The 7,080-nt window shown below is 44.0% G+C and overlaps 1 non-coding gene across 1 annotated transcript; it reads right to left on the bottom strand.

The window, feature by feature from the left end:
- Positions 1 to 5,588: 5,588 nt before the first annotated feature.
- On the bottom strand, positions 5,589 to 5,695 carry LOC111821391 (U6 spliceosomal RNA). The gene has a single exon (XR_002824824.1). It is a non-coding gene; the product is annotated as a U6 spliceosomal RNA (small nuclear RNA).
- Positions 5,696 to 7,080: the final 1,385 nt, after the last annotated feature.

Raw genomic sequence — 7,080 nt, 5'->3', positions numbered from 1 at the left:
GACTGCTCTGACCAGGATCACAACAGAGGGTTCTGGACAGAGCTGGAGAAGGATGTACAGCATAATTCTAACTCACAAAAAAAAAAAAAAAAAAGACAATATTTACTGGCCTAAAGGAGACTGGAGAAACCTCAAAAGTATGGCCCCCAGACACCCTTTTAGCTCAGTGGTGAAGTTACCTTCAAGGTTCACTGTTCAGCCTGGGAGTGGACAGCACCATAAAACCAAATGAGACTAACGAGGTACAGGAGTCCAGTGACAAGGGCCAGAAGGCAGAAGGGGAGTAGGAAGCTGATGATAGGGAACACAAGGTTGAGTAAGGATATTGTTGATGTGTTGTGAGATTGTTAACCATTGTCATAGGGCAACATTTGTAGTAACTGTTAAATGGGAGGCTGTTTTGTCCTGTAAGCCTTCATCTTAAGTGAGAATAACAGCACAATTAGAAGAGCGTAGTCAATGTCACTTAAATGTGTATGTAAAAATTTTTGAAATGGTGTATCTTTGGCTATGTGTATTTTCACCAAAAAAAAAGTTGAGAATTTAGAGGGTTAAAATGTTGTGAGGTTGTTAACCAATGTCATAAAACAGCATGTGTGCTACTGTTACATGAGAAACTATTTGTTCTGTAAGCCTTCACCTGAAGTACAATAAAATATTAAAAAAAAAAAAAGAAACCCTCCCCAGTAAAACCATTAGCCCTTCCACCCCCATCTAATGAGATTAACCCAGCTGTGTCTAGAGAGCCTTTGAGTCATTGCCTGGGGCATTGCCTGAGGCAGATGATTTACAAGACAATGCTGAATGTTCTCAAACCACTTCCCCCCACCCCCATTTTGGCTTCTAGACCTATCACTAGACTTAAGTCCCATCCAGCCTGAAAAGGTGAAGTACAAAGTGTGCCCCAAGAGGAGGTATGCTACACTCCAAAAGAACCGCTTGACTTTTCTAATATGTACAAACAGAAAGCTGGGGAGTATGTGTGGGAATGGCTATTAATGGTGTAGGATAATGGTGCAAGGAACAAAGATGGATCAGTCTGAGTTTATTGATATGGGTGCACTAAGCACAGCTTCTTCATTCAGTGTTTCTGCTTGAGAAGTTAGGAAAGGATCTAATAGTTTATTTGGTTGGGTTGCTGAAGCATGGATTATGCGGTGGCCTACACTAAATCAAGTTGAAGTACCAGACCTGCTTTGGTATACTGTAGAAGATACCCAAAGGCCTAGGGAAATAGGCATGCTAGAGTGGATTTTTCAGGTTAGACCCACAGACCTCTACATGGAGTGCCCAGAGGACACACGTTTTACCACAACTGTGAGAAACAAATTTGTGAAAGGAACTCCAGCATCCTTGAAGACTGCTGTGATTGCTGTTTTATGTAAAATTTGACAGTTGGAACTGCCCCAACTGGATTAAGACACCTAACTACAATGGGGCTGATTGGACCCCATAGTAGTAGGGGCCAAATGGCAGCACTCGATCAACAAAGACAAGGTGGGTGTGGTTGCCTTAACGTACAGTGAAGTCAAAGCAGTAATCAGAATAGTGTGACTTGTATGGACTTATGGGATTGAGTACTTAGTCATGGTGTCTCTAGGAGTGAAATAGATAGGAAATCTACTAAATATGTACTTGATCTATACAAGCGAATGAATTCTAGGTCAAGTGAACAGCAGTCCAACTCGAATTGCCAGAATAGAGAGTCATGGCCCCTCAAACTCACCCAGACTCGAGCAAGTTTAAAGACTCACCGCCCCTTGAATGAAGGGGAGGCCACATGCCCTTGAGGAAGGACTCCAATACACTATCAAAAACTTATACTGTTAATCTTTCAGCCTTCTCCAAAGGGACCTACAGCCTTTTAGAGAGTGACTGTTCATTGGGGAAAAGGAAATAATCAGAGACTTCAGGGATTACTGGATACTGGCTCTGAACTGACACTAATTCCAGGAGACCCAAAACGTCACTGTGGCCCACCAGTCAGAGTGGGGGCATATGGAGGTCAGGTTATTAATGGAGTTTTAGCTCATGTCTGTCTCATAGTAGGTCCAGTGGGTCCCCAAACCCATTCTGTAGTGATTGCCCCAGTTCAGGAATGCATAATTGGAATAAATATACTTAGCAACTGGCAGAACCTCCACACTGGACCCCTAACAAATGGAGTAAGGGCTATTATGGTATGAAAAGCCAAGTGGAAGCCATTAGAACTGCCCCTACCTAGGGAAATAGTAAACTGAAAGCAATACCACATTCCTGGAAGGATTGCAGAGATTACTGCCACCATCAAGTACCTGAAGGATGCAGGGGTGGTGATTTCCACCACATCCCTATCCAACACGCCTATTTGGCCCATGCAAAAAACAGATGGATCTCGGAGAATGACAGTGGATTATTGAAAACTTAACCAGGTGGTGACTCCAATTGCAGCTGCTGTTCCAGATGTGGTTTCATTGCTTGAGCAAATTAATACATCTCCTGGTACCTGATATGCAGCTATTGATCTGGCTAATGCCTTTTTCTCCACACGTATTTTGAAGGACCACCAGAAGCACTTTGCCTTCAGCTGGCAAGGCCAGCAGTACACCTTCAGTTGCCTACCGCAGGGCTACATCAACTCTCCAGCCATATGTCATAATTTAGTCCGCAGGGACCTTGATCGCCTTTTCCTTATACAAGACGTCACACTGGTCCATTACATTGATGACATTATGCTGATTGGACCTAGTAAAGAAGAAGTGTCAATGACTGGACTTATTGATAAAACATTTGCATGCTAGAGGGTGGGAAATTAATGCCACAAAAATTCAGGCACCTTCCACCTCAGTGAAATTTCTAACGGTCTAGTGGTAGGGGGCATGTCAAGATAGTCCTTCTAAAATAAAGGATAAGTTATTGCGTATGGCCCCTCCCACAACTAAAAAGGATGCACAACACTTAGTGGGTCTCTTTGGATTTTAGAGGCAACATATTCTCCATGTGGGTATGCTACTCTGGCCTATTAAGTGACTCAAAAAGCTGCTAGTTTTGAGTGGGGCCCAGAACAAGAGAAGGCTCTGCAACAGGTTCAGGCTGCCATGCAAGCTGCTTTGCCACTTGAGCCATATGATCCAGCAGATCCAATGGTGCTTGAAGTGTCAGTGGCAGCTAGAGATACTATTTGGAGTCTTTGCCAGGCCCCTATTGGTGAATCACAGCTCAGACCCTTAGGATTTTGGAGCAAAACCCTGCCATCCCCTGCAGATAACTACTCTCCTTTTGAGAAACAACTTTTGGCTTGTTACTGGGCCTTAATAGAGACTGAGCACTTAACCATGGGCCACCAACTCACCATGCGGCCTGAGCTGCCCGTCATGAATTGGGTGTTGTGTAACCCACAGAGTCGTAAAGTTGGACATGCACAGTAGCACTCCATCATTAAATGCAAGTGGTATATATGAGATCGGGCCTGAGGGAGACCTGAAGGCACAAGTAAGTAGCTTAAGGAAGTGGCCCAAATGCCCATTGTCTTCACTCCTATCACATTACCATCCATCTCCCAGACTGCACCTATGGCCTCTTGGGGAGTTCCTTCTGATGAGTTGACTGAGGAAGAGAGAACTTCTGCCTGGTTTACAGATGGTTCTGCACGATACGCAAGCACCACTTGAAAGTGGATGGCGGCAGCACTACAACCCCTTTCTGGGAACTCCCTGAAGGACAGTGGTGAAGGGACATCCTCCTAATGGGCAGAACTTTGAGCAGTGCACCTGGTTGTTCACTTTGCTTGGAAGGAGAAATGGCCAGATGTGCAACTGTATACTGACTGGCTGTGGCCAATTGTTTGGCTGGATGGTCAGGGACTTAGAATGGACATGATTGGAAAATTGTAGACAAGGAGGTATGGGGAAGAGGTATGTGGATAGACCTCTCTGAATGGGCCAAAGAAGTGAAGATATTTGTGTCTCCTGTGAATGCTCACCAAGTGGTGAACTCAGCAGAGGATTTTAACAATCAAATGGATAGGATGATGCATTCTGTGGAAACCAGTTATCCTCTTTTCCCAGCCACTCCTGCCATTGTTCAATGGGCTCATGAACAAAGTGGCCAGTGTGGCAGGGATGGAGGTTATGCATGAGCTCAGCAACATGGACTTCCACTCACCAAGGCCGACTTGGCTGCAGCCACTGCTGAGTGCCCAATCTGCAGCAGCAGAGACCAACACTGAGTCCCCAATAATGGTACCATCCCTCCAGGTGATCAGCCAGCAACCTGGTGGCAAGTTGATTACGTTGGACCTTTTCCATGACAGAATAGACACTTACTTTGGATATGGATTTGCCTTCCCTGCATGCAACGCTTCTGCCAAAACTACCATCCTTGGACTTACAGAATGCCTTATCCACCATCACCATATCCCACACAGCATTGCCTCAGATCAAGGGACTCACTTCACAGCAAATGAAGTGCGGCAGTGGGCCCATGCTCATGGAATTTACTGGGCTTAACATGTTCCCCATCATCCTGAAGCAGCTGGCTTGATAGAACAAAAGAATGGCCTTCTAAAGACACAATTATGGTACCAGCTAGGTGGCAGTACCTTGCAGGGTTGGGGCAGTGTTCTCCAGGAGGCTCTATATGCTCTCAACCAGTGTCCAGTATATGGTGTTTTTTTCTCCCATAGCCAAGATTCATGGATCCAGGAATCAAGGGGTGGAAATGGGAGTGGCACCACTCACTATTACCCCTGGTGACCCACTTGCAAGATTTTTGCTTCCTGTCCCTGTGAACCTATGCTCTGTGAGTCTAGAGATTTTTTGATTTTTTTTTCTTTTTATTGTACTTTAGATGAAGGTTTAGAACAAATAGTTTCTCATTAAACAGTCAGTACACATATTGTTTTATGACATTGGTTAACAACCCCATGGCATGTCAATATTTGCCCTTCTTGACCTTGGAGGGCCTTTTTTTTTTTGGTGAAAATATACATAGCTAAAGATAACACCATTTCAAAAATTTCTACATGTACAATTCAGTGACATCAATTACATTCTTCCAGTTGTGCTGCTATTCTCACTATCCTTTTCCAAATTATTCCATCACCGTTATCTTCAACTCACTGGCCCCTAGGCTTCCCATCAAATGTTTTGAATTGCTGTTGTCAATTTGATCTCACATAGATAATTCTTTTTTTTTTTTTTTTGTACTTTAGATGGTTTACAGAACAAATAGTTTCTCATTAAACAGTTAGTACACATATTGCCCTATGACAATGGTTAACAACCCCATGACATGTCAACATTGTCCCTTCTCAATCTTAGGGTCCCTATCACCAGCTTTCCTGTCCCCTCCTGCCTTCTAGTCCTTGTCCCTGGACTGCTGTGCCTCATTAGTCCTGTTTTGTTTTATGGGGCTGTCCAGTCCCCGGCTAAACGGTGAACCTTGGGAGTGACTTTACCACTGAGCTAAAAGGGTGTCCGGGGGCCATACTCTCGGGGTTTCTCCAGTCTCTGTTAGGCCAGTAAATCTGGTCTTTTTTTGTGTGCAAGTTAGAATTTTGTTCTACATCTTTCTCCAGCTCTGTTCAGGACCCTCTGTTTTGATCTTGGAAAAATATGGAACGCTTCACAAATTTGCACGTCATCCTTGCGCAAGGGCCGTGCTAATCTTCTCTGTATCTCTCCAATTTTAGTACATGTGCTGCCGAAGTGAGCACTGGGTCTAGAGGTTTTAATTCCAAAGGGAGGCATGCTCCCACCTGAAGACACATCATTGATTCCATTGAGCTGGAAATTAAGAATGCCACCTGGCCACTTTGAGCTCCTTATTCCTCTGGATCAACAGGCAAAGAAGGGAGTTACCATATTGGCTGGTGTGATTGATCCTGATTATCAGGAGGATATCAGATTGATATTGCTTAACAGAGGTAAAGAAGAGGATGTCCAGAATGCAGGAGATCCCTTAGGGTGTCTGTTAGTACTACCATGCCCTGTGATTAGAGTCAATGGAAAACTACAGCAACCCAATTCCGACATGACTACTAATGGCCCAGACCCTTCAGGAATGAAGGTTTGGGTCACCATACCAGGCAAAGAACCATGACCAGCATAAGTGCTTGCTGAGGGCAGAGGGAATACAGAATGGGTGGTGGAAGAAGGTGGTTTTAAATACCAGTTATGACCATGTGATCAGTTGCAGAAACGAGGACTGTAACTGTTATGAGTATTTCTGCCTTGTAGGTGTGCATCAAGTATTTTTGTTTTCTTTGCTTATAAAATGTAGATGTAAACAGGGCTAGTGTGTTTTCAGTTGTATGTGTGTTAGTTGTATCATGTTAGCACAAGTATGACTTTATAATTGTCTTTATTCAGAGATTATGTATGGTTTAAGGAGATGTGTACAGGTGCCAAGTTGACAAGGGGTGGATTGTGATTGTTCAGATTGTATGTCAACTTGGCTGAGCCATGATTCTCAGTGGTTTGGCACTTATGATGTAGTTTGGCAGTCATATGATGATGTGATCACCTCTATGATGGGATCTGCTGTGAGTAGCCAATTAGTTGAAAGGGAGTTTCCTTTGGTGTGTGGCCTGCATCGAATAAAAGTGACTCTCTGGCAAGGCTCACAGCCTTTTGCTCACTCTGGATCCTGTAGCTGGCTGTTGTTCATCCTACCTTCAGTTCTGGGGACTTGAGCTAGCAGCTTACCTGTGGTCTTGCCTGCCGATCTTGGGATTTCGTTGGTCTTCACAGCTTTTGAGCAAGAGCCCTGCTGTCTGAACCTGTGCATCTTGGGTTCACCCGCCTCTGTGACTATGTGAATCAGGAGAAGCCTCCAGCCTAACCTACGAATTTGGGACATTCCAGCCTTAACCATGTAAGCCATTCCCTTGATATAAATCTCTTTATACACTTTGTTGGTTTTGTTTCTCTGCAGAACCCTGCCTAAGACAATAGGTAATGTATCCCATTTTAGTTTAAAAAACTGTCAATAAAATAGAACATCTTGTACAAAGAAAATTATAAAACACTACTGCATGAAACCCAAAGGGATCTACATAAATGGAAAAACATACCATGTTCATGGATAGGCAGACTCAAC

Source organism: Trichechus manatus, unplaced genomic scaffold, assembly GCF_000243295.1.
Source record: "Trichechus manatus latirostris isolate Lorelei unplaced genomic scaffold, TriManLat1.0 scaffold00080, whole genome shotgun sequence".
Classification (NCBI taxonomy): Eukaryota; Metazoa; Chordata; class Mammalia; order Sirenia; family Trichechidae; genus Trichechus; species Trichechus manatus.
The sequence above is the reverse complement of the archived record's forward strand: the minus strand, read 5'-3'. Positions and strand labels throughout refer to the sequence as shown.